Consider the following 10,598-nt stretch of genomic DNA (forward strand, 5'->3'; position numbering starts at 1 on the left):
TTTTTGTTTTGTTTTGTTTTGTTTTGTTTCAATTTTGGCCATTTTGAAACATTTTTGGTCATCCTTTAAATAAAACTAAATATATTTTTTTTAATAAAAAGTTGTTTCAAATGAAGGAATCTTTTTTTTTTTCAAAAATGTAAGAACAAAATGCTTTGATTCTTTGTGGAAAATGTTTTTTGTTTTTGTTTGTTTGTTTGTTTTTTCTGACTGAAACAATTTGGTAAAATTGACACGAATTAACAAACTGTTTTGGTGTTACCAAATCTAGATTTTTTTTGCTGAAAAAAACTTTCATTTGAAAATTTTCACCCTGCTCTACCCAGCACCCTTGAAAATCAGACAATAATGTAGAATGCCCAGGTGATACTTTGACAGTCTCTTTTCTGAACGGAAGACACTTTAATCTCCTTGAGTTACAATATGTACGTAATGGTTATTGCAGAAATAGCCATGAACAGAGGTGGTTATTAGAGATCAAAAACAACAGCATTTAGGCTTACTTATGCAGTATAAGACAACTGTCCTCGCAGCTAACACCAAATTCAGAGTCTAGAAATTGTCCCTGGTTAACTCTATAATGCAGTAAGTGTGCACTCTCACAGATGGTCATGGAATTTTTGGTGTCTTAGAATATTCAAACTTAATGAATTTTTAAAACTGAATGGACTTTTACCAGTCACCGAGCTTGGACAGTGAAATGAAACAGATACATTTCACTTTAATTCAGTTAATTTCTATTTGGTTTCACTTTTCAGTGCTCATATCCTATCCCAGAGGTTTATTTGCGTTCACCACAGCCCTGGTGATATTTATTTTTAAAAAGTGTTTTAATTTTTGTAATATAAAATCCTCTTTAGCTTTGGTTCTGTGAAAAAACTTTTTAAAAACCTAAATATTGGACCTAAGCTAGTTAGGCACTGACAGTCTCTTGAAGAAAAGTAAAATTACCAGGTGATTAATACCTTGATTATCATTTTACAAACACTCCTTCCCCTTCTCCGCCCACACAGTAAAATAAATGTGTTTGCTATCTGAAGGATTAAACTAAAAAAACAAAACCTGGATCATTAAAACAATGACATTTACACATGTAGGAATTGATTGAATCATGAGATCTGTACTTCAGATTTCTGAAAATTGCAAGACTTTATTTGATTGAGGGATTGACAGCTTTAGGCCACATCTATATTTATGGTGGTTTGTAGAGTACATATACTGCACACCCCTCTAGCACAATTATAAATAGCAATGTAGACAATCAGGAATTGCTTAGGCAAGTAGAATAAAGACATGCCTGAACCCTAGGGTAGCGTTTCTCAAATGCGTCCACCAGTAGAATTTTTTGTGGCCGTGACAGCCTCCAAAGCTCCCCAACAGTCGCTGAGATAGTAAGTATTAAAGTTGCCTTGTAAACACCATATATCATAATGTTCAGTCATTCCCTTCTAAATATTACAGTACAGTGCAGGCAGAGCTGAACCACATAGGTGTGGTTTTCTTTCAAGTCAAAAAGTGTATTCATTGGCTAATCGCTATGTTTACATCTCACGCAACTGTAGCTCTGTAAGTGTCTATTGGCCAACATCATCGTCAGCAAGATCAGTGTGGTGTTTGGGTGGGTTAAGATTGTTTGTGGCAGACGGTGAAGAGTTAAAAACATGCATGGATATCAGAAAGTTTTTCAAAAAATCAGTGCCAGAAGATGACCATGAATGTGATACAGAGACAATCCCAGAGGAGCCACTTGCTGCTAAGAAAAGCAGAACATGGAAGGAAGAAAAATGAACATTTCAGGACCAGTGGGAAACACAGTTTCTTGTGTTTCTGAAACCATCAGTTTCCGTTTCTGAGAAAATTGCAGTGTGCACAGTTTTTAAGAAAGAAATTCATCAAATTAAAATTTATGCAATGCAGTGACACTATAGCACTCATGCAGCGGAAGTTGAATAGAATTACAAAGGGGAGTTTCAGAGGTGCAAATTGTTAAATGATGCAATAACTGAGCTCAATAGACAACAGCGACAGCTCAGAGATTTTTTGAATAAAGATGATCAGATAAGGTGGCTACTTCTAAAGTTGCACTTCTTTTGGGGAAAGCAAGGAAACCATTCAGCAACAGAGAACTCGTGAAGAAAATTGTTCGGGCCATACAACCAGAGAGATACCACTGAGCAACGGCATGTTGCAGAGGAGTACAAGAGATCTGGCGAATTTTCAACAAAAGGGAAATAGCTGAAAAAGTCACAGGGAGCCCTTTCTACAACCTGTGCTTGGATTAGAGCCTTGAAGCCTTGATGTCATGAGGAATCCCAAGGACACTGTATTTGTACGTTTTTTTTACTGTGATCACCATTGTTTTTCTGAAGGTGTTTAATGTCAGGTGAACCTCAGCGATAGGCCAACTGACAAACACGTTTTTGAATGTGTTCGGGTGAGAATGGAGAAGTGCTGCCTTAGCTTTGAAAATCTGTGCAGCTTGACAGCTGATGGGGCAGCGGCTATAAGGGTGCTGAACAGCTTCCAAAAAAAGCTGCACTAAGAAACATTTTTGTTTCACTGTTTTGTCAATAAAGGGAGATTCGCAACTCCGTGCGAAACAGGCTGTGAGACACATAAGGTGCTGCTGAATTACAACCTGGTCCACTGGCTTAGTTTGAGCTCGCTGAGAGTTTGAACGCATGTAGCACCCCCTGTCCATCCAGTTACCTCCTTTAGAGCCAATTTCTTTACAGGTTTTGATGGACAGGCCTGGGTTCTTCTGGATCCTGCCACCCACTCAGCAGGGTGTAACTTCTTTTTCTTCCCATTTTAATTTATTTGATGGTGCTTCCACCCCCCTTGCTCCTTCCTGGCAAGGTAATCAGCGCAGCTTGGGAGGAAAATTCTAATCACAGGGTAACGTCCACCTACTTGCTAGATAGTTGGAGACTTCCAAGAAATAACACAAACGCATACAATATATTTAACACGGTAATTATATTAAACAGGAGATAAATATAACATAACAGCATAAAACACTATTCTCAGGGTCATTGGTGCCCATGCTGATAATACCCATGAATTTCCCCAGTCACGTGATCTGATACAGTCAACATAATATTAGTGTCCTGTTGGCACGCATACTTTGTAGGGGCCTTTGATGATCTGTGACCACAATATCTTCTGTGCAGCAGTTAACATTGTGGCTGACTGGGTTCAGTATAGCCCAAGAGACTCACAAGTGAGATACGGTGGTAAGCCCCTCTGCAGATTTAATAGGCAGCAAGTAAGAAAATCTCCAAACCCTTACCCCCTAGCTTGAGGACACAGTTCAGGAAGTAAGGGGTTTCCCAAAAAATTTCCCTGACTAGATAACTAAAAAATGGTGTGTTACCCACATGATCTAGGGCACCCCATCTTTACCCTTCCATGGGCTCAAGGCATAGCCCAGTTAATTTAGGCACCACCACTCTTTCCCAGTTCCTAGGGCTCTGGGCGAAAGACACCTTATCCAATTCCTGGGGCATGGGCCATAATCCTCTGTGGGTTTGCAGGGCCTTTTACCAGTCAAAGAGCATTACACAGTAATATCCTTAACCTCTATTTATTAACAGGTACCAAAACAGAATACACACGCTAAGCACACAATGCTCACCGCTCCCAATTAGGCAGATGAACTTTTCTTGATGGCCAGTCAAGATTAGATCATCTGGGGGATGTGTCGTAGAGTTAGGTTCCAAAGAACTTCCTTTTGGACCCCAGTGTATATAGTTAAACTTGAGTCCTGCTTAGATATACCTTAACCAATCATTTTAAACTAAAATACTACAAAACAGTATTTTTCACCAATCCTAGGTCATTACAAAACTATTATTTAACCAATCATATCCCAACACTTTAGTTGATTTAAATCTTGCAAAATTAGTTATGCAACAGACAGAAACAATTAAAGAATCAGACAGACACCATATAGCTAAACAACAGAGAAGTGGGGACCGTTAAGACAAAACAATAGATGTATATATTTCATAATCACAACTGTTGATAAATGGTTTCTTGCCAGATAGACTGCTATCAAACAAAGTTTTCTTTAAACATCTTAAGATCTGTTTCTTTATCTGGTGATGGTGGGTACTCTTAGGACAGGAGCACATTCTTAATAGTCTGATATTACATTGAATGTAAATTAGATGAGATGTGAGGATGTGACTTTCTGCTTCTTAGCTCATGGCTGCTGCTGTCCTAATCTGGCTGCTGGCTGCTTACTGTAGAAAAAGGCCTCAGACCTTATAGGTGCACTCACAAACAGTATGAATGATCATCAGGTTTAGAGATGGCTCTGGAGTCCTCAGTCACTGCAGAGAGCTGAAGACCACAGCTGGCAGGTGTCCTCTTCATGCAGGAGTCAGGCTGCTTCTGGTGCCAGGATTTCCCCTCACCACAAAGGGGTGCAGGTTTCAAGGTACAGATTACAAAACTATACTAAAATCCAAACTTTAGGCTCCCACCCCAGCACTCAAACACACTCAAAGCAGGCAGCAGCCCTGGACTAGCAACCAGAGCAGAGCTGGCTGTATGGCGACTGATCTCACCTAGAGAGCTGGAGGGCTTACTCAGCTTGGCGGGATAAAGTTTCCCCACCAAAGCTCTACAAACTGGGAGTCTCCTTGGAGAGGGAAAGGCTCAAGATGAGGGATTGTGCTTTCAGGTCTCCAGAGGCCAGTTCTCAGGGGGAACCCTGCATACAGTCCTGGGACTCACCAGGACACACACAGCCAGTCCTGTCCTTTCCTTTCCCTGGCTGGCTCCAAACTGCTCCAAAATGGCTTCTCCCCTCTCCTGAGCTCTCAGGGAAGGGGCATTTCACTCCCTAATGGTTGCCACACAGACTGTGAGTCTGCCTTGGCTCCCCCGCCCTACCAGGTACAGTGTGTCTCTCCCTGAGCTACCAGCACTCAGAATCTAGGTAATCTCCTTGGGGGTTACACATAGTTTTGCTGGAACTGTCCCAAAAGCTACAAGATCCAGAAGTATGTGGTTGTTTGCTCTTTTGGAAAGGAGTTTTTACCAAAGTTTGCTTCTTTGAACCTGGAGCTTCAGAAACCTCAGCTTACGATATTTGACAGCATTGAAGTAATTAATACATTCAGAATGACAATCACTGACATCGTCCAGGGCCTACAAGAGGAACAGGACTTTTCAGTTTTTTATGAGCTTAGTCAGTTTCTCAGCTATAAGTATGAGAATGCGCAGTGAAAGGTCAGCTTAGCTGTAACAGAATACCTGAGTATCCTCTCAGAGATCTTGAAAATTGTTTTAGTGATGGAAACTTTTTCCATCAGTACACTTTCATGACCAACCCATTCAGCAATTCTGGTTCAGGTTTTCTGGCTCCAAACAAACTAACTGCGTTGCAAGACAGATTAGCTTCCTTTGACTCTGGATTTAAGCAATCTCAAGTACCTCATGCTGCAAATGCACAATGATGCAAGAATGAAAACATACTTTAGTCAACTCTCCGTCACAGTACAGGAGTTCTGAAGTGATGTATATCTGTTTGAGGACATCTACAAACCCCTAGATAAAGTTGCTTTGCCTTTTTTGTCCCTGTTTTCTACTACTGTGCTGTGTGAGAAAGCATTCAGTACACTGCATTTTCTGAAGAACAAGTACCAAACCGCATCACAGATGCTAAGCCTGAATGTTTCCCTTTTATTTTCACTGGAGACCCATGATCCTGCAGACTTTCCATTCAAAGAGCTCCTGAAATTTTGAAAGTAGTCTAATCCACACAATTGATGTCTTAAAACCCAGAACTTAATGATTACACTGTTAGAGTAAACTACAATATAACAGGTTTATGTTTGTTCTTACTATTATCATTATTATTACTGGATTGGATTGATTCTTGTTTGGTCTGTGTCTGTGAAAGAAAGAAGTTTTGGAGATATTTGGAGATTTGTTTTTTCATCATTATTTGGACTTTTATTATGTAAAAGCATTTTTAAATTTAGTTCAGAATTGTTGTACAGACATCCACCTTCTACCAAAAACGCAAAAGAAACAACAACAAAAAAACCAAGAATGTGCAAAGCACCTTATTTGTGTTTCTATTGTGTTTATGTCCAGTAAAGAATAGAGAGAGTTGTACATTACTTTTATTATTGATTTTGGAACAAAATATACTCTACATATAAAAATTACAATGATTTGGGCATGTATATACTCAAATTTATTTGCTTTTCCCAAAGTTAATTAAGTATTTTAGAAAAAATTGTCAGAGCTGCCACCAACAAGAGAAAAGCCACCAGCACTCTGAGGCCACAATTTTTTTTGTTGTGACTACCGCTGCTCTAGGGTACATACCCTACATGGCTTTCTATATACCCAAGCTGTACCTCCTCTGTATACACTGCTCTTTTTAGCAGTGTAACATCCCACTGCTGGAACGTTCCCCCAGTGCAGAGAAAGGCTGTGGCAGCTCTCTGCTGCCAGAGCCTTTCCCCATTGCCTCCCACCTGCCAGAGCCTTTCACTGCAGCTTGTACCTCCATGCACTCTATGTGCCTCCACCAGGGTAAATTAGGCCTTAAGAAAATTTAGCTTACCAAATGATTAATACCTTGATTATCATTCCATGAACAATCCTGCCCCCCATGCACTAAAATAAATGCATTTGCTGTCCAAAGGATTAAAATAAAAAAACAAAACCAGATAATTAATATAATTACAGTTACACATGTAGGGATTGTTTGAATCATGAGTTTTGCATTTTGGATCTCTGGAAATTACAAGACTTTATTTGACTGAAGGATTGACAGCAGTCTCTGTGACAAGTATTTGATTTGTTGCCTTTCCCTATATTTCAAACAGTGCAGAATTACAATTTACACATCTCTTACATTTGTGTTGGCAGAATTCCCCAAAAGGCAATTGAGGACCAATCTTAAACATTATCTGTTGTGTCTCTGGTGTTTTAAAGCAAACTGAAATGTGCTTCAAATAATGTTACTCCTAGGTAGAATCATAGAATCATAGAATATCAGGGTTGGAAGGGACCTCAGCAGGTCATCTAGTCCAACTCCCTGCTCAAAGCAGGACCTAATCCCCATATAATATTCTTTGTAAATTCAGGATGTAGAGTAACTGAAGAATCCTTTTTTTGTTGTTTGAATGCAGGCCAAAGTATCTTGGTCTATCTGTTCTTAAATCTACTCCTTAGCTATTGGTAGAACAGTAGACCATGTGTTTGACTAGTATTAATCTGGAAACGTTACCCATAGCAGTCCACATCCAGATCTTAAAATGTGGACATTTGGATGTAAAAGGGTAGAACTTGAGACAGTTTGCCATATCTAATGGTTTATGAGGTATCAGGAATCCTATTTCATTTAACCCCACAAGTCATAAGCTGGGACAGAAATCATTTAAGGTCCAGTGCTGGGTTTGGAAGCTTATAATATTCTATACAGCAGAACAAAGAATGGGCAAAATGCATGAACATTTAGCAGCCTCTGGGGTCATTCACCCACAGATACGTCTCGGTAGGTTTAAAGCACGGGCCTAGGTATTTGTTTTTTTCCCTTACCAGATATGGTAAGAGGCTAGTTAAAATTATAGTAGTATATTCTCTTCTTAGTGGGTGCACAAGAATTGCCCCATAACATGCAATCTAGCATTCTGTCATAGCAAGGCAGCCTCCATAAATAGAGGTCATACTGGAACTGCCTAGAGTGATGATAATTCAAAACATTGAGGGCCTAGTTTTTGGCACCCTTACTCACTTCATTGCTTAAATAAAGAAAAGTGAAAGTGTATAGGTTATAGGACTGTGCTGCATGTAACTGTAAAAAAAATAAATTAAATAAACAATTGCAGTGCTTTACATGGCTCTCCTGATCTACAAGTGAACCTGGTCTCAGGGATTATCATATGGACGGTGATGTGTCTTATATGAAATAAAAGTGGGCCTGCTAATAGTATGTTCATACAGGGATATTTAGTTTCTCCAACTCTGTTTTGTCTGTTTAGGGTGGCAACTTTTTGGGCAGGGACTATCTCTTAATCTGTGTATGTACTGCGGCTAACATAGTAGGGCCCTTATATTCATTGGGGTCTCCAGGTTTGAAGGATGGTTCACTGCCTGCTGCTATCACAAATGCTATTCTAGGATTTTAGTTTTGTAAACTTCTTGGTTTGTATGTGGGAGAGCTAATGAAAAAAGTCTATAATACTTGATTATTGTTAGTTAAGTCTTCAATGCACAATTAATTACATTCAACTGGTTTGCCTTTTTAATCCTTTTTTGACCTGAGTGGCTATTTTCTGAATCCAGAAAATGGTGCTTTTTCCTGTCAATATTTTCCCTGATGGCTTTTTGAGAACAATGAAAGGATAGAGCACTAATAGCAACAATATCTGTCATTATCTTGTTAAGAATGATTTTTTGTATTTATTTACACCATGTCTACTTTGTAGCAGTGAAGCAAGCCAATTTAGTAATAAGGCAAGATCCACTTCAGTAAGCATCATTTAAATATATAATCTCTGCTTTTTAGCAGGATGCAGTGGAGTTGAGGAAGTCAAAAAACATTTTCCAGATTTGATTTTTGTCAGATTTTCTATTCTTGTCTGATGTGTTTATGTATGGTCTTAGTAAGACTGTCAGCATTTTGTTTTAAAATGCATTCCTCATAGCTGTCACACCTGAATACAGTGAAGGCTTTCAGTTCCTAGAACTGATACTTTGTCATCAGATGAGGAAAATGCTTCAGTATAGAAAAGGCTGTTCTGCTTGATTCCCTGCACTAGTAGACTGTAGAGTAAGTCTTGCCTGCCAACAGGGGCAGACAAACAAAAATTGAAGTTTAGTTAGGGTTACCATATTTTAGTTTTTAAAAAGGAGAACACTCCACGGGGCCCCGCCCCAACTCTGCCCCTTCCCGCCCCCAGCCCCGCCCCAACTCTGCTCCCTCCCCTGAATGCTCCACCCCTGCTCCTCCCCCTCCAATGCTTCCCGCGAATCAAATGTTCGCGGGAAGCCTGAAACAGGGAGGCAGCAGGTAAGCTGGGGCGGGGGCGGGGTGCGGCGCAGCCCAGTCCGGCCCCCCTGGCCGAGCGGCTCCCTCCGGCGGCCAGCCCAGGCCAAGAGGCTCTGGCCCCAGCGTCTCCCACCTGGCTCCGCTCGGGCCCTGGGGCGCCAGCCCCCGGCCCAGCACCCCCGGCCCCGGCCGAGCACCGCCGGCCCCGGCCTCGGCCCCGTCCCGGCCCCATCCCCGGCCGAGCACCGCCGGCCCCGGCCCCAGCCAAGCACCCCCGGCCCCGGCCGAGCACCCCCGGCCCGGCCCTGGCCCCCGGCCGAGCACTGCTGGCCCCGGCCCGGCCCCGGACCCGCACCACCGGGCCCTCCCTCCCTATTTTCCCGGACATGTCCGGCTTTTGGGGATTTCCTCCCAGACGGGGATTTGAGGCCCAAAAAGCCGGACATGTCCGGGAAAATCCGGACGTATGGTAACCCTAACTGCAACAAGTATTTTTTATTTTTTAAAAAGACACTTCTACACCATGATAGATGTGTGGTCACATTGCTTAATGCACTATTGGAAGGTGCTCAGATATTATGGTGTTTAGCACGGTATAAAAATCTACATAAAATAGAATCCATCAAGGAACAAAGCTGAAGTTTCTCCAGAGCCATACATGAGCTTATGAAGGTTGATACTGTGTGTAACAGGGTCATTCATCTCCTATGCATCCCTTTGTGACCTGAGATCATTCTGCAGACATCTTGCCTCGGTTTCTCTTCTTCCTCGTCCCTTGTTCTTTTTAGCAGGCCATTTCCAGCCCTACCTGACTGGAGTTTTGTTCCCCGGGTGTATCAAACTCATCTGTAGGAGCCTCTAACTCTCTGCCACCACTTCCTCAGGTGCCTTTTTAAGCCCAGTTGGGCAGCAGGTTCACTCACAATGGCACTGGGCATGACTTCCTTTTAAAGGGGCCAGTCACACTGTGCTTGTCATTATAAGACAATTATAGTTCTGCATATAGCTAAACGTAGTGTAATGGCCAGATATAGGGCATGTTGCTCCTTGAAGTAAATTAAACCTGCAGCCTTTTCAATACCAGTAATAGTCTCACATACTCAATAAGAAGATCCCTTCACCCCCATTGAAGAACAATGTCTGATTTAGTGATCTAATGGCAGCTACTCAAAAGGTGTTTCACCCAGATGCCCATTCCTGAGCTGAAGTTCCTCGGCCGTGCACTCAGGAGCACCAAGAGAGAGAAAAGGAATATTTGTAAATGTTTAAGAACAGTTCCCAGGTGGAGCATCACAGCAATAAGGAACAGAAAGCGCCCTCCGGCCTTCAACCACCAATTTCCCTGCCCCCCTCCCCCCCATATAAACTCATTGCTAGTTTCTTTTCAAGGGGGTTTCTAGGCTTTTGGTTGTAGTTCCGGTGTTTCTGGGTTCTTCCTTCTTTATTTTTTTATCTTTAGAGAGAAATTTCTCTCCTGTTTTTGTTGTTGTGTAACTTGAGCGCCCTCGTGGCCGATGGAGTCTGCTCTGCAGGCAGCTCTGGCCAAGAGAAGGCGCGTGCAGGAACGCAGCAGGGA

At 41.8% G+C, this 10,598-nt stretch overlaps 2 pseudogenes; both read left to right on the forward strand.

Moving 5' to 3' along the window:
- The first annotated feature begins 1,323 nt into the window (after positions 1–1,323).
- On the forward strand, positions 1,324–2,677 carry LOC135873745 (uncharacterized; annotated as a pseudogene).
- Positions 2,678–3,142: 465 nt separating this feature from the next.
- On the forward strand, positions 3,143–5,757 carry LOC135873746 (uncharacterized; annotated as a pseudogene).
- Positions 5,758–10,598: the final 4,841 nt, after the last annotated feature.

This window comes from Emys orbicularis, chromosome 2 (genome assembly GCF_028017835.1).
Source record: "Emys orbicularis isolate rEmyOrb1 chromosome 2, rEmyOrb1.hap1, whole genome shotgun sequence".
Lineage (NCBI taxonomy): Eukaryota > Metazoa > Chordata > Testudines > Emydidae > Emys > Emys orbicularis.